Source organism: Opisthocomus hoazin, chromosome 22, assembly GCF_030867145.1.
Source record: "Opisthocomus hoazin isolate bOpiHoa1 chromosome 22, bOpiHoa1.hap1, whole genome shotgun sequence".
In the NCBI taxonomy this organism is placed as follows: Eukaryota; Metazoa; Chordata; class Aves; order Opisthocomiformes; family Opisthocomidae; genus Opisthocomus; species Opisthocomus hoazin.
The window spans coordinates 3,013,175-3,040,495 of NC_134435.1; the positions used below are offsets into that span (position 1 = coordinate 3,013,175).

The 27,321-nt window shown below is 44.2% G+C and overlaps 1 long non-coding RNA gene across 2 annotated transcripts in view; it reads right to left on the reverse strand.

The window, feature by feature from the left end:
• The window catches only part of LOC142363954 (uncharacterized), a 156,762-nt gene extending 132,206 nt beyond the window's left edge, over window positions 1-24,556 (reverse strand). For both annotated transcript variants that reach the window (XR_012766050.1, XR_012766051.1), the window contains exon 1: window positions 24,471-24,556. This is a non-coding gene — a long non-coding RNA (uncharacterized LOC142363954). The remainder of the gene's footprint in view (window positions 1-24,470) is intronic.
• Window positions 24,557-27,321: the final 2,765 nt, after the last annotated feature.

Sequence of the window (27,321 nt, forward strand, 5' to 3'; positions counted from 1 at the left end):
TTGTTTTTTCTTTAAATATTTGCAAAGCTGTCTTACCTAATAACGTTGCAGGGTGTTGCTCTGGGACAGATTATAGCATGACACAGACACAGGAGGTTCAGAAAGAAGAGAGTTCTTCTCTTCTTGCCATTAGAGAGTGGAATAAGATGCAGCATGTTTAAAACCAGGCTTCTTCTCCAACAGTTACAACCTTTTAATATTTCTCCAGCTTAACTCTAGAGATAAATCATCGTTATCGACGTTCAGTAGTTGGCACCGTAAAAGAACACGGACATTCTTCTTGCTTAGGACGGCACTCGAGAGTTGCGCTAGGATCCCCGGTTTGCACCTCGCCCGACACGCGTGTGCAGAGCCCGGCTCATTTTTTTGGAGGAGCAGGAGCCGCGAGACAGCCGCGGCGCTGCTTTCGGCACTCGGTGATTGAATGAGTCCCGTCACCTTTCTGACTGATCTCTTCATCACCGCACTAAGAGCAGCCAAGTCGCAGGCTTCGCGTTTCACCCGTCACCCAAAGAGCTCAGTTTTTCTCCCGTTCGTGGTATTTTAGCTACTCTGTCCCTGGACAGTAACAGAAAGCTCCCGTCCAGCAGCACTGCACCCACGGGGTTACACCTTAGGAACGAGCACCTTCTAACGCGTGATGATCACCATGGGATGTTAAACACCACGGCTCTACGGATTTCCCGTTAAACCAGTTTACATCGGCTGAGAATGTGGCCAAGACATTTATCAAATGAAAGTATTTGGGAAGCCTTCCCCGTAGAGCGCACTGAAGCACACGGAGCTGGCTGAGGTCAGCCAGATGCTGCAGCAGTTATGGCATTCATTAAGTCATTGAATATTAATGACAAATTAACACAAACTTGAAATGAGAAGCAAATTTTCACCTCCAGACTCTTGTAATGAATTCCATTGTATATATTTTCAAGCGAGCAGTAATCTGACAGACAATATTTTCAAATATTTCATTTACTCAATTTCTAGCTATTTTTCCTTCCCAACAGCTAAGAGCCCATTGATTCCACCTTTAATTACTGTTCACAGCCACAGCTGTTCCAGATATTCAAACAGAAAAATCAGATAAACTCTACAAAGTGATTTCATATTTACTTTTTAAATCATTAAGCAACTGTCTTTCCCTGCATACCAGTTTTAAATAGTCCTACAACCCAGGGGGAAAGGAACAAACAAAAGCTGCTTCTGTTTTTGGAGAAGTCAAGAATCAAATTCAGTCCAGGCTCCTGTTCCTGCTTCTGCTCCTCCTGACTCCCATCAACCACTTGAAAATAATTGCACTGCATTTCTAACCTGGAGTTGTGTTGCTCAGTAAAGCCCAGACAAGCGAGTGCTGGTGGAAAGAGGGGACATTTTCATACCCGGCAAGCACATGCGGATGCCTCTGTGTTCCCGTTTTCCTTAGAACAAATGCTGTTATAATTTCTTGAAGGAATCAATAACGTCCATTGCCAGAGCACTGCACTGTTTGAGATGCAGATTGCATAGGGAGACTGAAAATTTATTGCATTGTAAACGTAGGCAGAAGGTGGTAGGTAAGCTGTAATTAAAGTTTTGCTGATAATAAAAAATGGGGGAAATAAGCAGACTCCGTAGTCAGTAAATGTTAGTACTGCTGCACAATCACACCATTTTGCAGCGAAAACTGCAGCACTCGGCTCTTTTTCTGCACAATTAGCCTAAGGAAGCGCGGTTTACATTTCAACCCTCGCCCAAAACGCTGGCGTCCCGGGTGCCCTTCGTCAACACTTCACATCTCCAGAGCCCTGCAAAACCTCAGCTCCCAGCTTTTAAATCTTCTTCCAATTCTGTGAAAATCATGTCTTGCGTTTATTATCCTCGGAACTTCCTTTCATCTGGTAAGCTAAAATTAAGCAAGACCTTTACCATTACACATCTAATGCTTTTTTAATTATTATTCTTCTTCCTTGTAACAGACCTGGAGGCGCGCAAGCTGGTGGGTGGCAAGATGTTTAACCAAAAGTCAGCAAACCTTCCTGCGAGGGTTTATCTCCCGCAGCGGCACCCACATCCTTCCTCCCCGCGCGCGTCTCGAGCGAGGAGCTGCCCCTCCGCCTGCTCCAGCAAAGTTTTACACTGTGGCTGACTCCGTAGAACGATAGAAGGCACGAAACCAAACCTGCCACCTATTTTCTTCTCCTTTCCCCTCCTTTCATGACTTCCTTGATTTTCAGATTTCTGTCCTTGTCCCAGGGTTGGGATTGCTCACTACTAATTATCCAATAAAAACAGAGTTGAAGTATTAAATCTATCCCTAGTTAACCCAATGTCTTTAATAATAAAAGAGATTTTGCACAAGGGATAAATACTGTATCTCATTTTCCCACTCTTACAAGTCTCCTGTCACTCCACACTTATTAATACTGCTACTAATATACTGTTCCCAGTTACCCACTAAAATAGTTCAGTTATTCCTATTAATTCACCAATAAAATGTGGCCTCACAATGCAATAAAAAAGGTTTTGTTGCTTATGGGGTTTACTGGCAGCATCTATTTGCTCAATCTGTTAAGAGGCTTTCCCCAGTTTTCCCATACTGCAGCCAAAAACACTGCAGTATGGAAATATGATAAGAAAGCAGTATGTGATCCCACGCCAGATGTCACCAGCTTCTCCCTGGGTATCTGGCAGCAAGTGATGGCACAGACCAGTGTCCATCCCTCCACGTTAAGGGTGAGTGGATGCTGCAAGAACCTCTTCCCAGAAGGAAAACCAACTACTTTCTGGTTAAAATTCAGAACACCCCACTTCCCAAGAGAGCAGAGCAGCCTCCCAACAGCAGGATTCACCTGTGCTCCAAAAAGCTGTGAAACCCCAACACTAGAGACAGAAGCTGCTGCTGATGCCAAAAATTCACAAACACTTAATTTGCCTCCTAAATGAGCAATCTAGTGCTAATTTATGAACTCATCAGGCCATCCTACGGAAGCAAGGACTGGGGAAGACCATTCCCTTACAAATACTATTCCTGGCAAACACATCCAGCCTTGTAGTGGGTGTTTGAATTTGAAAAGCCCACTGAAAGTCTACAGCATACCTCCCTGGACAAAGAAGCAAAACGCTTCCCCACAGTCTATAACACACCTAAGACTTCAGTGAAGAGACCAGTCAAAATGCCCTGGAAGAAGAGAAAAAGAAGGATGCAACAGTGCTCGAGGTCTTTTCAACAGCAAAGAATTTGTCAGACAAAGTATCTGGATGGTCCAAAGGTGTGGACCTCGATCCGTGCTAGCAGGGAACATGACGACTTCAGCCCAGGTAACTTCAAGGAACTTAACGATCATTTCTAACCTGAGCTTCCCACCAGGCTTTGCTGTCCGTGAACCTTGCCTAGCCCCCTGCCCCCGGGTACAGGCAGGTGCCTGCTCAGTCACTCGCCGCTGTTTGGGCGGTATCACTTCCTCTGACGCTCTTTTGGTCTTCCTCCTTGTCAGACAGTGAGATTTGATGGGACCCACCAATAAAGGCAACAAACCAGCAGTGGGCAGAGATGCCAGAGAGCCCAACACAGCGTGGCTCCTGCTGTGGGGAAGGTTTGGGGTCAAACACTGCAACAGCAAGAATTTGAAAAACAGGAACGCTAAGCCCATTGAGGAATTGGGCCAGGATTTTTAAACCAGATAATTTTATAACTTTGGATTCTGAATTCTAATTAATAAGCAGCCAGTGTGACTGTGCAACAGTGTCCTCTGTTGGAAACAGCTTACCAGACCACCTGAAGCACTGCTAGACATCCTCTGCCTCAGCTCATCGGAAAAAGCCCAGTCATCTGTTAGGGCTTAACATCTTGTGTGATTTGGCTCCGATGTTGTCTGTGTGGGCTTCCTCAGCGCTATGCATCACCCACAAGCTGCTCCAAAATATCATCGTGCTTTGACTTTGCCTTGTGTTTATTTGGTACTGGTAGCAGTAAAAAGGCTTTGCACAAGAGAGCCATTGAATTAATATGAGCAGATTTATTGTGCAGGCTTTATAATCTTTCTTGCACACCAAGCTCAAAATCTCTAACGCATATATTAGGGGAAGGGATCCTGACAGCAACGCGGCAAGGTGCCCCATAAATATCCTGGTGCCTCTGCAGATGGGGAACCCAGTGACCTTCCGGAAGGGGTGCAATTCGTAACTCCACCTACTTGCAGAGACAGGAGCCAGAATAAGGCATTATTTTTAGAGCTACCGTCTCTGGAGACTTCTGGGGATAAAAAAGCTGATTCACGGGTGCTGCAGAAGAAGGATGACAACTGGTGGCTTCCTGGGAGAAGGATAATAGCACAGTGCAGCGGCTGGCAGCCACGCAGCTCTTGCACCATCTTACCTCTCACTCTGAAGAGCTGGGCAACAGATGGGTGGTTGCTGCAGCAGGGAGGAGCAAAGCTCCACGTCAAAGCAAATGAGATTCAGTAGCACAAATGCTGCCATCTCCTCCAGACCTGCACGCGCTTCCCTCCCTCCTCCTCTCCCTCAAGGAAAGGCATCATTTCCAGATTTTACCGCATGGTTCTCCAGCCTTCCTGCCATGTATTGCTTTCCTGAAATGGTATTTTCCTGTTTTCAATCTCTAATTTCTTGTCTTCAAGAGCATCCTTCTGTCATAGTGGGAGGAGACGGGGAATACTTGCCTTGAACCCAGGCTGTTTTACCTTTCTAACGGATGCAGTTTGCAGAGGTTAGCAGAAGTCACGCGTCCATCTCCTGGAATAGCCACAGCCCCTTTTCCAAGTGGCAGCTGGCCCAGTGACACCGGACTGGGGTGTGAGATGGAGGAAAATAACATGATCTCTTCCAGGATCTGATCTTAAGTCAAGGGACATCTTTCCACTAATGTGTGACCTGGGTTCAGGTGTCTTCTGTCGGAAGGGCAGATGCTGCTTGTCGCCAGTGCTCTGTCATCTCTGCCCACTCGCTGCCCGTGCTGGTGACACTGTCCTCAGCAGGGCTGGCTGCAGCAGGGAGAGTTCATGCCTGCTATTGTGAGGGGCCTTGCAGTCATTAGTCTCCGAAATTGCTTTCCGTGGTGTACACGAAACATAACAAATGGCTAATTTAATAAAATTGTGTTGGTTCATTCAGCCAGAGAAGCAAGGATAATAGCAGCTGGTTCTGGAAAACACTGGAAGTTGCTCCGATGTCGTGGGTTCGAACTTCTCATAATGGGAGCGGCAGTGCCCAGGTTTCAGCCTGGTTTCTCCTCTCCGTCCACTGCACTGATGCACCGTGGTGGAAAGAGAGAAAAACCACAGCGGCACGGCCCCGGGCTCGCGGGGAGGCAATGCAGCTGAGCAGCAGACTGCAATAGGGCTATTAAACTCTTCACAAGTTCCTATTATCAGGAACCCCTCTGTCCTAATACCATTAAATTGAGAGCATCCACATCTTGGAATCAATCCCAGCAATCACAGATTCAGGCACCCGACGTCCAGCTGCTGCTTTCTCCACTCTCCCTGCCACAGAGGTGCTGGTCCTGAAGTTAAACAGGACAAACTACCCCTCTCCAGCCCAGCCCCAGCTCTTCGTTCCACCAGTGAGAGCTTTGCTGTCAGTTTTAACGAGCACAAGAATGGGTCCAGATGCAATGTGGAGGAAATGGCCAGATATGCAACTCCCATAGCAGAAACCTGAAAGGACTCTGGCTGCAGGAGACCCACGTTCGAGAAGAGGCAGCTCTGGCAGCAGAAAGCATGGGAAGCCCTTGCGTAGCTCTGCCGTGCTTCGGATAGGACACAAATACACCAACGTGTTGAAGCCAGCAACACATTACACAAAGCAACACCAGCAGCAGAACAGATTTCTTATTATATATCCATAACGTCCAAGGAAAAAAAATTCAGCGCCACCGTTGCAATAGCGATCAAGGTTGAATCATCAGCTTCCACATCACCTTAAAAGTGGAATGAAATGTTAAAATAAAAGTAATTGAAAAGGCCCCTTCTGCCTCCTTTTACTCAAGAATAAATCTGAGTAACTCAGAGAAGCTCTGCTACCAAATGAGCAAACAGTTTGATCAGATAGCCCTGCAGAGGCAAGATCTTTAATAGATTTTTAAACAGTCCTCACCCAGTGACCCTTAAACAAATTGTAGTTATCATGTGTAAATTCATTATTTCCTAAAATGCTTTAATTTTATAATTAACTTGAATGCACTGCTTGCATTCAGTCTAGGTTCAGAGTGAAACTGAGTGGTGGTTTTCCCAGTATTGAAGGAAATGGTGTGGATGGAGAATGCTGGTTTTCTCACTTTATCATTTTGGCTTTATAAGGCAGCAGGGTTTTCTCCAGGTGCCTGCAGCTGCCAAAATCTTCCCACCGCCTGCAGTCGTCCCGCCTCCACGATGCCAGAGCATGGCCCGACCTGGCTTTACAATGCTTCCCTCCATCGCAACGCGCTCCCGGCTGTGCTAAAGGCACGACCGCTGGGCAAAACGTCTGCACGACTTCTCACCTCCTGGTGCCGGCAGAGAAAAATGTGTTCCAGCAAAAACAAAAAGATCATGACGCCTAATCGTCTGTGGCACTTCTCTGTATGGGTTTTCTGGCGTTAGTTAGGTCGCTCTCTTCCAGCCAACTGCTTCTTCTGGCAAAGTTTTCCCAGGAATTTTAAGCCCTCCAGGTCCCTGTCAGGATGCACTTGAAACAGGTTCAGAAGTTGCTGGGGAAGCGGAGGCAGACTGGCAGACAGGAGTTCGAACGTGCTTTTCTTCATCCTCCCTTTCCTGGGGGCTTTTTGCGGGTCCAAAGGCTGTCGGGACTCCCAGGAGAGCCAGCTGAAAGTCCCGTTGCAGCTGCCCAGGGCACCATTCCCGTTCACAACCCCCTCCCAGACGTGCTCCTAGGGCTGGCGTTCGAGTTCCGATCAAGCGTATGGGATGTCAGAAAACCCGCTGCTCCTCCCTGCACCGATCCCTTCCTGCTCCCCTTGGCCAGCTCCCTGCATCACACTGGGGCTCCTCGCTCCTCCCTTCCCTGCCGCCGCCTCCTCCACCGTGGTAGGGACCTTGGCAAGTCTCTGGGGAGCAGCTAAGCACAAGTCCCTCCTTCCTGGATGCTGCTTGTTTTTTTGAAGGAATGCAACACTCAAACCAAGAGCAAAGAAACCAGGCAGACCCCCTCCATCACTGTCAACAGCAGCAAAAGTCAAAATGGAGCTGTGGGAAGCACCCACCGACCCTTTTTATCTCCTGACGGCTTTGCAAGAAGAGGCTCTCATGCATCCGATAAGATGTAGAAACACAGCTTCCAAATAACGAAGAAAAAAACCCCAACCTAGTAAAATCTGCTATGTCTGACTACCTGCAACTTCTTAGTAAAACAGTCTCAGGTCTTCCCAGCTCCCTGCCAAGCCCTCGGCAGCTGAACACCTGCAGGCTCCATCTGTCCCTACCTCTGCAGATCACCTCCTACCGCAATCACTCGCCACCAACCTGTCCCTCACTGCTTCCTCCAGATCACTTCTCTCTCCAGACCTGATGGGACCAAAGCACTCCAGCCTGCACCATTTGATTTCTGATGGTATCTGCTGCAGAGTGTAACCTTGGAAAAACAAACACTCACCAGCAAACTGCTTGTGCACGTTCTTCAAGGGTTTGCTTACCTACAACAGCTTGTGTGGCCGTTGGCTTGGCATTTAGGAGGCCTCGATAAAAATTAACATCTCCAACAGTTGCAGAAGTTAGAGAGGGGAAGAGGCACCATCAGTTGTGCCCCTGTAATTCAGTGTTATTAAAAAATACCAGGGTTTGGGAGGTCTAGACAGGGACAAAAAGACTCGGGCATAGATGGAAAATGTAACCTTTGATGAGTGACAAGTGAGGTTATACGGTTGAATATGAATGAGAAAGCTTTGAATAATTCATACTTGAGGTTCAAGGTAAAATGGTTTAACCTGATACCTTAGTAGTTGTGCTGTCTTGCTGGCCTCAGGAATATTATCTCAAAGAACAAGGTCTGAACATACCCCAGGTTTCAGATGTTAATTTGTCCAGGGGTATTTGAAAATCACAGCTCGCTCACGGTTGTCTAAAAATTGCAGCACAAGCACTGTAGGGCGGATGGCTTTCCTTCAACCTCAGCCCTCCAACCTTGCCCCACGCCCATCAGCACTTGCACCAGCACAGTTTCTCAGCATCATGCGTCAGGGAAAACCTGGATCAGACAAATCAGAGGAGTTTTGATCACAATTCTCCAAATCACAAAGGAAAACACAGGGAAAGTTCCTCAGGGGAAAGTTATCTATCTTACCAAGCTCTTCTCAGGAAGAACTGAGTTTAGAAGCTGGGCACAGTTTCTAAATTTAGGATTACATTTTATCCTGTTTCATCCTCTGCCTTGCTAAGTCCTTCACAGTACTCCTTTTAAATCTTGAAATAAACTCATACCTTTAGACAGAGTCCCAATTAACCAGTCCTCCGAGAGAAAGCCCTCTGTTCCTCCAGCAAACAGAAGGAAACTTGGACAACCACCAAAGTTATTTTTAACTGCACTGTAATGTGTTGGTACGAATTCCACTTTCACACATAGCTTTTCAAGTGATACAAAAAATGACAACAAGTGATATAAACTGGGAAGCAGCAGCCACTGAGGGCATCCAAAAAAACTCACTCACTCTCTCGCCAGGCAGGAGATAAATCCAACATTACAAATTAGCACCATAAATATTACACACATTCGCAGTGATTTATACGCTTACTTTATCTAAGCCAGGCATTTCTTGCTTTCTAAGGAGGGAGAAGGATAAGGAAAGGATGCCCATCCATCCCTCCTGCTGCTGCCTGCATCGCGAACTTTCTGCTCGCCCGTTACAAGAACGCCACACAGCTCTCCAGGGGTTTTTTTATCTGTAGATCACCACATGCTTACACAAATGTAAATAAATTGGAGGTTTATCCTAAGGGCAAATTTGTCTCATTCAATCTGGTGTTTCAGCGCTTCTGCTGCACTTGTATATCAGAATTGCCATGCAGCTGCTACATCAAGAAGCTGTAAAACTCAGACACATTTGCCTATGGTTTCCTTTTTTTTTTCCCTCTCTCTTCCTTTCTCTCTTGTGAACTTCACATCACCTTTCATACTTTATCACTGTGCTCCATAATCTCTGTCTCTGCAGAATTGCCAGGCTCACTACAGCACCTAATACGAAATATAAAATATTGCACTGTGCACCCATGCAAAAGGCCAATTTTCATTAATCAAATATTGAGAGGAGTCAGTGCTCTATCATAATAAAAGCTCTGAAACCAGAGCGTGAGGAAAACCACGTAAGATGGAGTTTCACTGCATGACACACTGAAAAAGTTCCCACCAGGCAAATCTCAGCGTTTCATTTCAGAACAGCCATCAACCGGCTCCCGCTGCTGGTGCACACTCTGCACCTTCATCACAAATCAAGGGCAATAGTAATGAATACGGGTCTCTAGTAAAACGCATCCTCTGCTACTCCCTCACCTGCTGGCAGCAGGAACTCTACAACATCGCATAAGAAGTGTTGCAGTGCACTTAGCAGTGCACGATGCAACACCAGTCCACCGAGGGGACGAGCTACTGCAGTCACCCACTGCAGAAAAGTAGCTTAGAGATGTAGCAGGTGATGCTTTTGTTTTTGTAAACGTGGTTTTATCCCACCTTGCAACGGCCAAGAGGGTGAGAAGTAGCTACAAATGCTTTCAGGCCTCCAAAGGCACCAAGCCCAGTCTGGAGAGGACCTGGCACATCCCCCAGCTGCCAGCCTGGAGAACCAAGTTGTGCCAACATCCAATCTTGTGTTAACGACTGGGTATTTATGAACTGTCATGGAATAATAGGTTGGAAAAGACCTCTGAGATGATCGAGTCCAACCCAACACCACCATGCCTACTAAACCACATCCTGAAGTGCTACATCTACACATTTTTTAAACACCTCCAGGGACGGGGACTCAACCACCACCCTGGGCAGCCTGGTCCAATGTCTGACCACTCTTTCAGTAAAGCAATTTTTCCTAACACCTAATCTAAACCTCCCCTGACACAACTGGAGGCCATTGCCTCTCGTCCCGTCAACTACGCCCACGCCACTTGATTTGTGCCTTTTCATTTCTGAAGCTCCCCGTTTGGCAGCAGAGGACAGTCAGGACAGAAGGACAGATAGATCACGAGCTCACATTTAGCAGGCACGGGGCAGGATGACCCAAGACGTGCCCTTGAATTGTTCATATTTTAAAGCTGGGCTCTTCCCCAGCGCCCGACGCATCCCCATATTTCTGCTTACAATATTATACGCCTGACTCCAGCTGGATGATCTTGCCAGCCCAGGATTACACCAGCATCCCTCACATAAAAGACTTCCTGCAAAAAAAGCCTCTCCACTCACACCTAAAACTTGAGGATCTCCTCTTCCCAGACCCTCTGCGATGCTCTGGGCAGCTTTTCAGTCTAATCGCGCAGCACATGCCTTCACTTCATCAGCTCCCCGTGACATCTGAGCCCCAGTAAGAGCCAGATGCATAGGGAATGGCACCCAAAATACCCTGCCACCCCTCCACGCCCTTGCTGTCCGCTTCCCAAAAAGAAGTCATTTCCCAAAATAAGTCATTTTCCACAGTGAAGGCTCTAACCAAATTCCAAATTTTAATTCTGTTTTACGTGGTACTCCAGAAAAGTGGACACTGAAAAATTATCTGACTGGGAGCTTAGCAATAGAAAACCATAAATCATGCTGGCAGTTATATAGTTTTCTTGTGAGGTCGTGCTCATGGGAGCAGCGGTTAACTAACGGAGGCACGCATTCGGCACCGGCGCTTTTTGGAGAATCCAGTCAGCAGGTGCAGCGATTACCGATTCGACTGCAGTGCCCGGTGCCGTATTTACAGCCTTTTCCCAAGGGACAGGGAAGCAGACCTGAAGGTCTGTCACTCCCAAAGGTCATTTTGGGACCCAGCAAAGGATTTAGGGGTTGGACCCTCTGTGAGAAAAATACTAACGATAATAATAAGAATCAAACAGACGTAATAGGCAGCAATAACACAGAGATTGTTAATTAAATCTCCAGTGAGCACGACGACAGGAAAAAAACACAAAATTAATTCGTTGTCTGTATAGCAAATGAAACTAATGGATGTTTGGGGAGTTTCTGACAGCAAAGTAAAAAAAAAAAAAAAAAGAAAAATCAAAAAAGCCCATGTGAAGCAGGAAATTAGACTACTTTTCCAGGCTCCACAAGACCCCATTAGGCAGAACAATTAGCAAATCTTTCAATGGATAAAAATAGAAGAGCCTGTGGTCACACTGCTGGATTTTACCTCAAAAAAGCACTCACAGACACTAATTGAGTCTTATGCAGGGTTTTGCCAAAAGCGTCAGCTATATTGCCAATTGGGATAAACTGGCAGAGCTCAATGGAACTGGGACAATTTATCCTAGCTCATCTTTAATGCTACAAAAAAATATTTGCTTACAAATAGATTCCCTCTGCTAAACGCTGAACTGCTTTCAAACTTTTAAAAGATTTGAAGTCTCCTTCGATGGTGAATCAGGAAGAGCGAGCGGGAGAATTTTCCGCAAAGCTACCAAAGCCTGATTTAAAACAGGGAGAACCAAGACACCTAACTCTCGATTTAAAGAGTTACTTCCTGATATATTTATTTTCCCAACAAATCAATAGCTACAAATCCACAAACTGGAACGTGTAAAACCATAGAGGAAAGTGTAGTTTGCTGTAGAGCCACTAAAATCCTTCAGTTGTGCAGCTTACATTTAATCCAAAAACATTAAATGCAAGCAGAAATATATCAATACTGAAATACCTCACAACCACCATCATATAAAACAGTGGCTGTGTTTGTCAAGTTAACTTGCTTGCTAATTACCTGCTATAAAAAAAAAAAAAAAAAGAGCTAAGCACATGTAGGTGTGGAAACATTTCAAGAGGGAGCTGGGGAAAAAAAAAAAGTTATTTGAGCATTTTGCATATTAATACTGCTCTTACTGTTCTGACTGCTCTTACATTTAATTGCAGTGGTTTCAACCACATCAGAATAATCAATCATCACTTTAAAATGTAATTAACTCCTGCAAGAAAATGTTCATGAAGGGAATTAAGACATTTACTGTCTGAAGCTAAATTTGGGTTTACTCGTAGATTTCTTCTACTTATAGAAATATTCTAGCACTGGCACATTGTTTTCTAGCGTAGTAAGTGTTGCTCAGGTTATGTTTCTGCCAAAGATGGGGAGAACTGGACCTTACCTGGAAACAGAGGATAGAAGGAAGGACATTTTGGGAGGGTTTGGGGGTTTTTTAGGGTTTTTTGGAGAGAGAGGGGATGAAAGCAGATTATCTTTATTCTTGGGAGTTTAGAATTTTTTTTTTTACAGTATATATTGTGTGCAAAGATCCTCTAAAAGGAGAAGAGGATAACTTTAAGTCAACAATGAAGCTTCTCGTGAAGAGGCAGACGTCATCCTTCCTTAACACAGCAGCGTGTTCCTCTGGCTCGTACTTACCCTTGCTCCCCACCAAGCCCTAACGGACACAGCCTTTGCCTGCGTCATCTCCAGTCGGAGAGCCGGGAGTCATTTCCCATCCGCAGGGATGAAATACCAAGCTGGCTAACCTGTTTGCAATAAATGTCATCTTATCACCTGTGGATGGACCATAAAGTTCATTCTTTATCGAATTCAAAATACACAGATTCCTAAACCCAACTTGGAGGCCCAGTTCAGTCTTTTTTTCAGAAAAATAAAACCCATGACAAGTTGGGTACATAAATCGTAACAAAAAGTTCTTCTCCATCAGTCAGCATCCTGATCAGCTTCCATTATGCTCCGACACATGATTTAAATGGGAGTTAAAAAATTAAATATTCACTACTCATCTGATTTTATTAAAGAAGTCCTAAAAACACCCTTGATGTACACTTTGAGTGAGATGGTTGCTTTGCAGCTGCCTGAACTGTGGCATTTACCACGCAAATAACAATAAAAACAAGGGAAAGAAGCGGCAAAGGGATGGCAAATAAACATTACTGCCTTTCAGCTTTCTCTAAACCACAGCTAAACTACTAAAGGAAAAAAAAAAAAAACAAAACACTTTGCCTTAAAGAGTTTCTATCATAGCAGCAGCTCCCTGAAAGCTTTTCTTCCTCTCGTTTGCACAAGCAGCCGTGTCACGGCACGGTTGGCCCCACTGAGCTCGATGCCCGCGAGGAGAAGTTTCAGGCAAAGAGCAGCAGCTCTGGTTTCAGCCACACGCAACGGCCAAAGTAGGGCTGCAAAAACCTCCCAGCAGGGAGGGTGTCAATACCCCCCCCTTCCACCACAAAACCCTACCTCCCCACTTTCCATGTTAGCTCACAAACAGCCGCGCTGGTTACACGGAGATGTTTTAACAGATGGAGCAACCAGCTGGAAGTTCGATACTACTTTCCTGATAGCTGGACACATACAGAGCTCTATTAAATTTTAAATTTTAATCAGAGAATGTCAAGCTGAAAATTAGACTTGAGCCTCTGATTTTAAGCTTTGGTGGATGAAATGTATTATCAGCCATAAATGCCCTTTATTTGAAGGGGAGGGAACCTTATTCCTGTTTTAAAAAGCAAGCACATAGGCAAGTCTCTTCCCCTCTATCCCTTTCAAAACACAGGAATTCCACTTGAAAGACTCAAAGCAGGATATCACACAGCCAGGCCAACCCCATGATGCTTTCCAAAATGAAATAAAAATTAAAAAGCCACCATATGTACCGCTTTTTTATGCAAAACCTTAACAACAACAAATGTAACTCAAACCAGTCTTTCCACTGCTGGCGAGTCCCTACTGTAAACGTTGATGTGGTCGCATATAATGGAAACACCCTACTCAGACCCCCAACCCATGAGACCACTGGACACCCATGAGACCACTGGACCTCCAACACCTCTTCCATTTCATGTGAGCTTTTACCCTCCAATTACTGTGACATAATTACAGGCCACCCACCACGGCTGGGACAAGAGCACGGGGCAGATCCTGAGCTAAACCAAGCACGGCCCTGGGGACGCAATGATTTTGGGGGGCTGCAGATAGAGTGATGGGCACATAGTGATAAGTATCACTAGCCATTGCTGCCTTATGTAGGATTTCTTCTTCCATTTTTACTATGTATGATAATGAGATTTTAAGAATTCCTTCTCAAACAATTTCCACATTTGTGAAAAAACATATGACTGTCTGTAATTCAATATATAAGCAGAGCACGGATATTTAAACTGGAATAACCTGCACCTCAGAAACTCCCAATTTTTGGAAGACCCAGGAAAGTACCTTCCCAGGATCGTGGGGCTCTGTGGCGCAAGCTTCCCCGGCTGAATTCAGCTCTGCTCGGGGGGGCCACCCACCCGTGAGATGCACACAGCATTGAGGGATTCAAAAGTACAGTGAAAGAAGTCCTCAAACATTTACTTCTGTTATACAGATTCTTTGCACATAGCAATGCTAAAATCCAGCCTGACACGGAGGAGCCCTGATTCCACTTGAAAACCCAGGAATCTTTTTTATTTTTTTTTAAGCATGGATTCTGTAAAACAGAAGAGATCAGACTCAGATTTGCAGAACACAGTCACTTTCACTTTAGTCTTTGATTCTTTCCTGCCATAACTAGAGAGGCACCCGAGACGCAGAGGCTTCGTTTGCATTATTATGCTGTGCATTTCAGCAGAGAGGGATTCAGCCTCCTGGCTCAGACCTGTTACAGACAGAGTCCCGGCCACAGAGCACCAACGCACACCCAGGCATCAAAGAACAGGGCTGGAGGCAGCAGGGAAAAAATCTGTATCAGCTGTGCAGGCCCACCTTTTCTAACACAGGGAGGAAACAAGAGGAAAAGAATCTGAAGAATTAATAAATGCAATTTCCTGCCTTCCCCAAGAGGAGGAACCCAGGGCTGAACTCTGTCACCCGTCGCAATGCAGAGTGGGTACAGCCCCAGGGCCGTGCATTTGTCTCAGTACTAATCTGAGACGAGGATTAACCCGAATGAGTAATTACAGCCCACAGTCCCTCATCTGCTAACGGAGCACAATCCGACGAACCGGTGGACTGGATCAATAAAGTCTGTAACTTTTGCAAAGACACCTAGAGTCACTTTTTTTGGTACACTCCGTGTAAACAAAGAGAAAAACACCTTTGGCTTTCTGCTTCCGAGCTTAAATAACCCTGACAGCCTAAGCAAAAGGAAGGATAAATGGCAAGTATCCCAACAAAGATGAGCACGTGGCTATTACTGGCGATGATTCATCACCTCCAACCCTTTCCAACAGGCAGTGAGGGACTAGTGTGAGATGTTACTCCAGCTGGGATAGACTATGTTGTCTTCACTAAAACCAGAAGGATTTATAACCCAAATGAGGTTTTTTTGGTAGGTTTGCCAAGTCCTAGCTCCACTTAACACACACAAAATCTGCGTGGGATAGATGGGTAGCATTAGGTACGTAAGAAACGTCACCATGGTCATTACACAGACAGACATAACTTCTATAGATAAACTACTCGCAGCTCTCCACACAATGTAGCACCTGCTAGGTAGGACTGGGAAACCCTGTGGACACTAAAGAAACTCTCAGAAATCCCACCCTGGTCCTGACAAAGCCCTACCACTCCCTACCAAGTCCCTTCACTCTGTTTTCTTCAGGATTTGACAAAAGGACAACAGAGATATGTCCATGCAACTCGCCATACGCTCTGCTAATAAACTAATTGACCATGAAACAATTAAAAGATGTTTTGTACAATGCAAATGCGGTTGTGGTTTTATTACATGGATAACTAGACTGAGATAGGATCCACCTCAATACTTATTTATAGGGTTATCATAAAAGTTAACAATGAATACTATTCTAAATTTACATGGTCTGTCTTCCCATTTATCAGTGAAGGGCAGGGATACAATTTATAATTACTCATATATTACATTTATTGCTAATGAAACAGATATTTTTAATTTTCATGTGGCACTTCGTGAAGTCTTCAAGGATTGAAAGAGGTGTTTTGACAAAACCTGTCATTTAACCTCACAACACACATTCCTCGTATCTTGAAAATCCTTAAAAACAAAACCCAACCCAAGGAATGAGGTTAAGCTGTCACCTCTCCCTACCCTCCACACCTTTAAACAAGCAGACAGACAGAGTTAGGTCACCCCACATCTTGGCAGCTCTTTTCTCCTCCCTGTTTGGTCAGCCATAGTTCTCCTCCAAGCGCTCAAGCCTAGGAGGGCCAAGGTTTATTTGAGCGCAGCACGCATACCAGGTGGTTTTCCTATTCATCAAGCTCTGTCATGAAGTCTCCTGATAGTTTTTGTTCATTTGTCCATAGACTCAAAAAAAAATGTGGAAAGCCTGAAAGGAAGATCGGGAAAGGTTAATTGGTTTCGTTGACCATCTGTTTGTGCTGTGAATAAACACTGAGAATAATGTGTAACAAATGGCATCTACAAGGATTAAATAAATCAATCCTGGGGATTAGAAATAACCTATGGACTGTGTTAATGGAGCAGGAGTCCGTGTAACAAAATCGGCATTACTGAGCTGTAGATTTTGTGACCTTTAGGGGATAGAGAACAAAGGTTTCCCAGGAAGCCTGAGGTGAAATAGGAAAATGAAACAATTAGATGGCCAAGTAAAACTGGAGCCAGTGTTTAGAGGAGTACAAATGGAAGACAGAGACTGGTCCCAACTGATTCCGAAAAGTAATAGCAAGCCTGAAATCTCTTCTGACTTTCTATTTTCTCTTTGTCCCACTCCATATTGAAGTAGTACTTTAAGAACAACTATGCTAAGAAAGTTAACATTTTTAACTTTTAATGATACTTTTCCCCTCGTCTTATCCTTTCCTTTCAGTTCTAGAAGAGCTCAATCAATCAATCTCACTGAATATGACTCCATCCCACTGCAGACCATGATCCTTGCAAACCAAGATCTTCCAGACATTTCCTGAAACTAAGCTTTGGTTTGGCCACCCATACTGGACAACAGAAACTTTTCAGAAGTGCCTAAATAACTCAAACCAGTAAGTGTCCCCTTTCAAGCATAACAAACATTTTAGGAACAGTCACAAAACCTTTGGTGAATTGTGGTTATCTTTACCTGTAGATATCCCACCAGCACCTGTAGATGCAACACATTTGAGAAAAAACACTTGTAATGTACCTAAACCTCTTATCTTAAATTCCATTGACAAGTGTGTAGCTCAGTGCCAGGAAAAAAGGAATGCTTGATCAACAGGAGATCATGAGAGTTGCAGCATTCTCCAAATTGTGGAGAACAAAGATGGCTTTTTGATTGAAAGGCCATTTTTAAACATCTCTGAGATGCCTTATCTGCTTAAACCGATTTTGCACCATCAATACATCATATTGTCTATATAGAACCAATGGAAAGCATCCCAAACCCACAAAACTACAGAAAGATCAACAACTGAAATTATTTTAATTTTCTTCCGGTGAAATTGCCAGACTGCTGGTTGTTGTAGAAATACCAGCACACTGCTTTGTGCGTAGATCTTTGTTGCCATAACCAAGGTCAAGTCTTACTTACAGCATCCTGCAGGTGTTACTTTAACAATACCATAAAGACATGCTTGAATTCTTGTTTAATTAGTAGAATAGGGACATGCACCATCAGCCCTCTAGATATGCGGCCATGAAAACTGCTCAAGAATAGACGCCCAACAGAAAATCCACTGCAGCAAGCAGCTCATTTTAAATTTTGCCTCAAAAGTCTGTTGAAGATGAGTCGAATTTCACACCAAAATGAGTGGAAAGAAGGTCTAGCCTCCTGTAGCTGTGTTCCAGGTTAACCTTCTCGTGTGCTAGCGAGTGACACAAGAAATCTCTTAGTAACAGCAATACTAAAAAAACTCCTGTTTCAACTACATCACGACACCACATAGACAGCTGCAATCAGCCCCACTGGACATGACACAAACATAACAGGAGAAAATTAAGTCAAGTGGAATATATGTTCAGAGAACAGCATTTCTTTTCTCTCATGCTTCCTTGGGATTTACAGTCGGTATGAATGGTTGCAGTTAAAATTCATTTACATAGGAGGAATCTTCTAAAACTAAGAGGAGGAAAGAATTAAAATATATTAGAAAAATCTCAAGGAAAATCAACAAGCAAAAATCTGAAGGGGAGAGAGAAGAAATTTTATACTGACAGGATTCATATTAGAGAGCTTTCATGCCTATTATTTTAGTGGAACTCCCATTGCTAATGCAGATAGAGGACAAAGCTCTGCAGAGATGGATGTTCTGCCACGGCCACAGATGAGTTACAACGGGTCCTAAAATACGTCCTGTTGCCTTGTAACAGACTTTTCCTGTACCCAAAAACACTCCGAGTCACAGCACTGGGGTGGGAACTGTGAGACCCTGATCGCTCCCCTCTGAATTTAACTTTCAAAATCGTAAATATCATTAAAAAGGCATAATACTTTTATACAAATCAGGTAGAATGAGTCATGTAAATTTAAGTTTTTCACCAGAAGACTTCATCAGGTGAGCTCAAGCACAGCAAGAACTCAGCATAATGTCTGGCTAAAAAACCACACATGGTAGCGTACGCACAAGATGCTGTATGTCCTGAACGTCCTCGAGAGGGGGAAAGATAATCTGTAACCGGGAGGAATGGGCCATTTCTTTCAAATGAAAGAAATGCTGGATGTCGGACCTTCGCCCAAATTTTTTTTTATGGGATCAAAAAAAAAATGCTAATCTCAAAAAGGTTTTGGTAAACTGCCTGGATGAAAGCTGTGACCTTCAGGATGTATGCGTAGACAGCAATAATAAAAATATATATATATTTTATTCTGAGGATAGTCTGTCAAGAATGGGCCAAACTTTGTACAAAGTGATGGCACCAGTTTGCTGGGGCTGTGAGGTACTGTGGGGTGGGTTTTCTCATCAAGCAGGATGGAAGAGCATTTGAAACACAACATCCATGAAGGAACCCGGTGAGATAGTCTGATACGTTGTCAGATGGTTGATTTAGTTCAGCGGGTTTTGTCTGAAAAGTGTTTTGCTGGGTACTTTCATAGAAAATTCCAGAGCAGTCCTTGAAAACACTAACATGAAAAGATTAATTTAATAAAAAGCACTTTACCAGCTTAAGTGACATGCTTAGATCTCCGATACAACTGCATCAAGAACCATTAGCTTAGAAATATGTACAAATACACAGTGAACATGTTCTGAACATAGACAAAGATTGATAACTAATGATCAGCATATTAGATGTGACAGTAGCTAATGTAGCATCTTTAGCTCACACACTGCTTGAAACCTCATAATTCCACTGTAAACATGAGGAAAAATAACTGCGTGTTGCCTGGTTTCATGCTTTTGCCCCTGGGAGTGCTCCACTTGCAGGGCATCTCTACAGCTTCGCAGCACCCACTGGGGACCAGCAGCCCACGGGAAAGCTTTGCTGTACCAGGCCACTCCTATCACTTCGCCGACAAAATTTCCTACCCACCACAAAATGGCAGCTCCTCTGACAACCAGCCCTGAAAGATAAGGGCTTGAGCACACACTGCTTAGCTGAGAGCCCTTATTTCCAACCCCCTCTCCCCACTCCTCCACCAAAATGAACCCCCCCCCTTGTTCCTTGGAGCTCATAATTAAGCAAACACACATGGCAGTATCTTCAGGGTAACCTTGGTACGAGCGCACCACATTCTCCTGCAAACCCAGAGATCAGCCACATCCCGCTCGTGCAGAGAAACTTCTGCTCCAACATGTCAGAAAGCTGAGATTTACTTATTTCACGTAGACAATTGTGCCAGAATTATTGATCCCAGGAGTGGCGGTAACCTTTGGAAACTCAATAGCACTCCGCAAAGAGAGTGAGTAGGATCTTGAACAACCAGAAGCCTGAGAAATCCAGCATGAATGCAGAGTCCATTTTTAAACGTACATAAAAATGCATTGCCTCTCAAACTAATGACCTCCTTTTGCCCCAGCCCTCTCAATGAATCGATGAAAGCTTTGCCTCTGGAAACAAAGCTTGGCCCTGACTATCTGGTGTTTCAAGAGTTCTTGAACCACCTACCCTGAAGACCCGTCTTCCATTTTTAACAAACCATGAGAACAGAAGATGTGTTTTAAACCCAGAAAGTTAAATTCGACAGTTGCACAAAATACACCGGGAAAATCTCTAGTTGTGCGTGACACTCCACACAGCCTATTGAAAACATACTGTCAGTGCAGATCCATGTTCGAGCTGCAATAAGTAGATGAAATAAGACTCCATAACCAAAAGTGATAGGATTTTTCTTAGAAGTGAACTGAAAGAAATAAACTGTGATGGAAAACACTGTATTGTTAGATCCCTTTAAAACAGATTCCTAGGGATTTATTATTTATTTGTGTTAAGAACGGAACAACTTAGAAAGAAATATCACGTTCAATCTCAGTAAGCTGTAACTTGCAAAGAAAGATCATGTCTGATTATCCCACTTCAGGTAAACTGTTCTCATGAATTATGAGAGGGGTCTAATCTTTTGCAGTTATCTGGAGAACTTCATCGTCAGATGTGAACTGCGCTAATGTTTGCTGAGACCTCGCAAACACGTCTGCCTCAGTTCTGCACTCCAGTTAACTCATTAATTGCCATCATAACCAGCTTCTCCCTGCTTCTGCAGCTGCAGAATAACACTTGCCAGAACGTGTCAATTATTCAGTGACCTCTTAATGCAAAGATAAACTGCCAGCCTTAATATGTGCACCAGATGACATAGCTTGGGTCTAATACAGCAAAACCCCCAAGGATCCCCATTTTCACACAACTCCTGTTCTGATTTAGTCTTATTTACGCATTAGCTTAAACCTTTCTGCCCTCATCAAATTGGTTGTGCTGATACTTAAAGATGTCCTGGAGGAAGCCTCAAGGCATGTGGCCATCTCTTAAATAAAAACTTATTTTTGATCTCTCTTACACTGCGAGTGTTTGAATAGTCATCACACTTGTCTTTATCCCAACAGGAATCAGCATTCCATGCCACAAACTCACTACCACCCACCTACTCCACCTGCTAACCTACTTCTGCAACCTCCTTGGCACACCCAGATCACCCAGAACTAGTCTGGGTTAACATCTCCCAGCCACATCCTCTGTTGATACAAAGGCTGGGACCACCGCAGCCATACAGGAATAGACCAAATTTCCTAATTCACCCGTATACCAAAGGAAGTCAAAGGCCTTCTTTCCATTTATGCTTTTGAATGATTTTTTTTTTTTCCTCTGTCCTTTACAGAATCACAGAATCACAGAATAGTAGGGGTTGGAAGGGACCTCTGTGGGTCATCTAGTCCAACCCCCCTGCCGAAGCAGGGTCACCTACAGCAGGCTGCACAGGATCTTGTCCAGGCGGGTCTTGAATATCTCCAGAGAAGGAGACTCCACAACCTCCCTTGGCAGCCTGTTCCAGTGCTCCGTCACCCTCAGAGGGAAAACTTTTTTTCCTTTACCTTTTGGAAACACAACCACTCAACCAGAAAATGGCATAGAAATTATCCACCAGGTTTTAATTAATAAACTGACTTTCCTAGGGTTCAGACATGGACTCCCAAATACCAAACATTCAGATTTTGCAGTAAGAGGAAATAAACTGCCTCCGGAGTATGGAAATTGTCAGCCCAGCCCTTCCCAGGAAGGGTTATTCCAAAAGTTCTCTGCAGAAATTTATTTTTCTCTCTTGGCAACTACAGAGCGCCTCTATATTTTGCCTACAATTCATTAAATAAAGACATATTTTGCATCTGTTGCCTGTATACAGAACTAGTTACAGGTCACTATCATGTCATCCGAGTTGTTTCAAAACAGAGCTTATACCATTCCCCAGTGGCACTACACACCAAAACAAGTCCTTCTTCCCTGCCAAATACGAACAAAATAAGTTTAGAGCACAAAGGGAGCTTCCCAGGTTCTTTGTATTCATGAACGGAGGGAGGAAAGCGTCCCATTTGGCAGACTTCAGTATTCAAATCTTCCAAGTAAAGAGTCCTCTCTAACCACCATGAAGGACAATCCCTTTTTGAAACCCCTTGCACAGAAAGTCTTGGCTTTCAGTATGCTTGTACAGTGGGCTTTGGAGCACACTGTATGCAAGAGCAGGCTAGTATTTTATTTAGAGAAAAAATCTGATTTAATCAGAAGACCTGTCCACTTTGAATCACCATATACAGTCATAGATGTGAGCAGTGAGCTTGCCGCTCGCGTTTGGTGTCAGGTTCATTACTTTGGCTTTAAAATCCACTTTTTTTAATATTTTTTTTTAATTTTTTTTTTTTTTATCTCATCTCCCTTGAATTCCTCTGAGCCCAGGGAGCAGCACTTCAGATTGTAGCATTGGCTGCCAGCCCACAACAATAAGATCTACTGGGCTGCTTCTTTTCCTGGACATCACTTTTCTTTACTGCTTTCCATCCGATGAACTCTTTGTTTGCACCTCATCTCATTCCCAAATGCAACGCTCCTTTGGTCACACTCAACAAGCAACCTGCCTTTGGTATCCTGTGAAAAATCACTTCTCAACAGTTTTGCAAATTTCCCAAGGACACAAAATAACAAAAATAAGTTGAATTACCTAAGATTGCCTCCTAAGATCTGCCAAGCCTGTAACCAAATTATGTGACAGAAGAGTAAAAACAGAAGTTGTGAATCCTATTGCAACTTCCATCAAGTCAAGACGTAACAAGAGGCTGAAACGCTCCATGACAAGTCAGAGCAACAGGTACATACCCGCAGAGACTCTCCACTCTCTGGGACACCCAGACGCAGGACCGGAGTTGAAGTTTGCAAAAGAAACACCTTTTTCTGGAGTGGAGCACAAGGCCCAGGGGAGGGAAATGGGAGATGGCATCGCAGGGACCGAAACAGGTCCACAGCTCAGCTGACATAGCCTGGTGGTGACACTAAACCCATGTTCCTCAAACCCATGTTCCTCAAACAACCCCCGGCTGAGGCAACCGGCAAGCACAGAGGGACGGAGAGGAGCGGGAGGGAATAAAAACAGCTACTTCCAATTTTCAGCTTTCCATAAAATTTCTGTTAAAAGGTGCAGGCTAAACTGCGTTTCCTTAAGAGGCATCTCAGGGGTAACGTTCACAGGATTAAATCAAGTCATGTTTAGGTAGCAGTATTTGCTTAAACCTGAGTTTCCAAAGTGATTTCTTCTAATGAAACTTCAATGCATGTAAAACAAAGATTTAAATATTCTGCCCACAGATCACATCGTGCAACAAGAACACATTTATCTTGCATAATGAAATTTTTTTTAAAAAAAAATCTATTTCTATCTCCCACTGAGAAGAGATTTCATACATCCTCTCCACATATGTCAAAAATTGTGAAAGGATGGGGATTTTTTTTATCCTGTGTATTATTAAACATAATAGTCAGCCACCTCTAGAACCCATCATTGATTGAGATAAATGAAGCTATTTTAAAGAAAAAAAAAAAACTAATGAAGTCTCTTTGGTGCCTCTGAAGCTCGGCAGTAAAGATAAATGAGAAACAATTTCTTGATATCCATTATTTTAAATTACAGATATCAGCCCTGATGCTGTTCTCAAGGTTTATTGAATTTTCATAGAATATCATCAACTTCTACATTCCACACATGTAACTGAAACCCCAGACCAACGTGTTTGTCTCCAGTGTCAAGTTTAAAATGCGGAGAAGATCACCTCTGCCCCACCCGGGCCACCGATGGCCACCGCAGCCGAACCATGCAGCTCCAACAGGAGAGCTTCATCCCTGCTCTCGCTCTTTGTTTGCCAGCTCAGTTACCTGGCAGTTCTCACCACAGATTCAGCTTTGCCACAGACTTTTACTGGAGAATTAGTTCTATTGAGCCCAGAACTGGTTTATGTAGTCAGTATTGCCAATGCTTTTGGATTGGGGGGGGGAGAGAAAAAAATTTACAAGTCATGGACTCCAAATGAGGTTACTGGCTTAAAATTCAAATTATTTTTCTTTTGCTTGCTCTGCAATTTACCTGGTGCTCTTTCTGCTCTCCTCAGAGAACTATAAATACGAACAAACCACAGGCTCCTCTCCTCAAACCTGGGATGTACACACCAAACCAACCCAAAGGACTCCATGTTTCCAGCTGGCCAGGCTCTGCCCACGAAGGCCTGATTCTGAGCACGACCCAGAGACGGGCTTACCACTCGCTGGCCCCCCATACTTCTTCCCACTGCCCGAAGCTCCCACTTGGGCACAGAAGTATAATCAAGCATGTAATTCAGAACAGAGTTCCTAATTCAATGCAGGCATACCCGCTGAGTCGTTCCAGGTCCCCTTTCCTTTGAAACTGCTGAGGATTGCGTTAAAGAGCTGTCAAGCAGCGTGCAGGACGGGGGGCTCTGCCTCGCACCCGCTGGGGTCTGGGTTGGGACAACACAGACCTTGGTAAAGCCTTACCTGGCAGCATCCCTGCTTCTCCCCTGGAAGGGCAACACACGACGTCTCCTCCTGCTGCCCTCAGCCTGAAAGCATCCTTGTTTTCCCTCCTCTGTATTGTAGACACAGAGCAAGGCTTGCAAATATCTCAGCAATTGGGAGAAAGTTAATGACACAGCAGGAGGATGCTGTTGGATTTGTCGCTCACAGTTTTAGTATTTGCTTTATTACATTGGTATGGGGGTAGCAGAGCTGCTACTGGGTAATTTAAATTTAATCATTTATTTTGACACTTTTAACTAGAATGCCAAAAATACCTGCAACTGAGAAGCAGCACTTCATTGTATGCTGTCATAAATCTACATTTCAAAAAAATCTCTTCTTTAGTCTACTTTGATTTCTCTTTGAGTGAGAGCTATCCAGAACTGCATAACGAAACATAATACTGCTTACATTTAATATAGTATTTTATCTGTAAACTGGAAAAGAATCTAAAAATATGTTTTTAGAGATTAAATAATGAGGTTTAACTTCAGACCATTTTATAAGAACTTAAGAAATAAGAACTTAATCAGGGCAAGGCTAAGGTTGAGGACTTTACTGTAAGGAATCTTTTGGATCTAAAAGCCTTTTACATGGTAGAAAATAAAATGTTGTTCTGTTAAATGTAATCCATTCCTTATTATTGTCCATTATTTTGCCAGGTCTGTCTGAAATCCTTAAAGTGATAGTAGCAGTGGCCTTACTTTTTACTTTTTTAATCCTTGCAGACTCAGCTGCGTATCTGCTTCTTCTTGCATAACCTTCCCAAAGCTCATCTCATTTTGGAAGTTAAACCCTGGATAGAGGTTACTTTAGTTTCTTAAGCTCCAAATGCTTTGCAGAAGGCTGGTGCTCTGAACTGGTGACAGCTGTTGTAGCTTCTGTCTTTTAATTGCACAGCCTGCTTACACATCTCAAATGTGATAAAGCAAAGCAGCACCTTCCGGAGCAATTCCTACCACAGCAGCTAACAAAAGCAGCCCACCATGACCATGGCAATTGCTGTTGTTTCCAGGGACTCCATCGCACGTAGACCTGATACTTGGCAGTGCTGGGTCCATGCTATCGTAACTGTGTTGACTTGTAGTCTTGCAAGTAGAGACAGGCAGGACAGAAAAATCTGGCATTCAGCATATCCAGCCCAGATATACTCCAGGATTTGGAAGAAGTTAGCGTTGTAATAGCAGAGTCTGTGTGGCGAGGGACAGTGAGCCAACAGAACCACACCGGCAGTTCACTTGGGGTATTTGCTCAAGGTCCATTTCTAGAAGGAATCTTGACATGGAATTAGCTACTAGTGTATTTTGCACTGAACTAATCCCTTCAGCACAGATCTCCAGCCTCCATTTTTAGTAGATGACACTGGTTACTCCTCTGCTTCTGCGCTGTACTGGGCTGAACGCACTTGCTGGGTGCGTGCACTCAGGCGTGGGGCATCATGCCCAGCTTCTCGGGAAGGCTTCATACAGCCACCCACCCACCCTACAGCACACGCAGCCCTCCAAAACTAAGTCCCTTTATACCGAGCTGTTCGCTAGTAGCTTAATCCCAAAGCACCTAAAGCGATCTTGAAAAGCAGTGCGTTTATGTGCTCTAGGTGGTCTTCTGAATGCTTCACAAGTAAAAACCAACAAAAAAACCACAAACCCACACACACACTACGGGCAATCTGCAAGGCTATTTTCATATAAGTTGTCATAGTACAGTGGCTTTCCATATTACAAACATCTTATGTAAGGAAGAAGCAGGATTTGTATTAATCTGACAGTTTTACAGTCATGGAAGAAAGGTAAATTGTCTGTGTTTCAGTGATAACCTTGTATCAGTGAACTGGTTAATGTATTAAAAACAAAGCAAACAGTAGACAGGAGTTTGTAAGCTCCCGCCTGCTCGGGAGCTGGCTGTTCAAGATGCATCTGCTGGAGGTGCACAAGGAGGGAAGCACTGAACCAGCTCAACATTTAAGCAGAGGAGCTCTCACCCCGCCACATGAAGATCAAGTGCTTGCAGCACTGGAGGGACCCGTTGACTTTACTCTGTGGGTTGCCTGTACTTATAAGCACTTTATTAAGAGACTTGTTTTATTCCCTCCCATCCATTTCAGTCCCTAGTTATTAAAGAACCAAGTGATTTTTCTGAGTCCAGTGACATCATCAGGAAAAATCAGCACTGAACAGAGGCGATGTGCCTGTGGTATTCATCACCCAGGAATGCTTCAGCACATGCTGGGCTTGAGCTGAGGCAGGAGCAACAGGAAAGCCGCAGGCACAGACCAGAGACCCCAGGAGGCTACGATTCCCTCCTAACTTGGAGGGGTCTTGGGGCGACCACCCCACAACCCTCCCTTGCTTCTGGGAACAGGGACACTCAGGTTTTCACACCTCATCCCCTGCCACCCCAGGGTCATTGCCATCTTACAGAGGAACCATCCCAATGGAAAATGAAATGACCATTAATGCAAATTGGGGAAGGAAGGGAGAATCCTGTATTTTTTACTGCAGTCTGCAAGTTTGACACCCCCCAAGCTCCCTGGATCTCAGGTCAGCGCGGTCCACCTGGCTGGATGCCTGTGCTCAGGCTCTGCTTTCAAGTGCTCAGCAGCCCTGGACATCGTGGTGAACACCAAGCATGCTGCTGAGACATCCAACATCTATGAAAAGCTTCCTGTCAACTTCAGAGAGCTTTAATTAAGCATACATGGCACTATAAGAAAAAAGAAAACAAACAAACAATAAAAAAAAAACCACCAGTCTCAAGGACCTTGAGACTCCAGTAGATTTAAAAATAAAATAAGATAAAGTTGTATTTTAAGGAAGAACAGAAAAAGGAA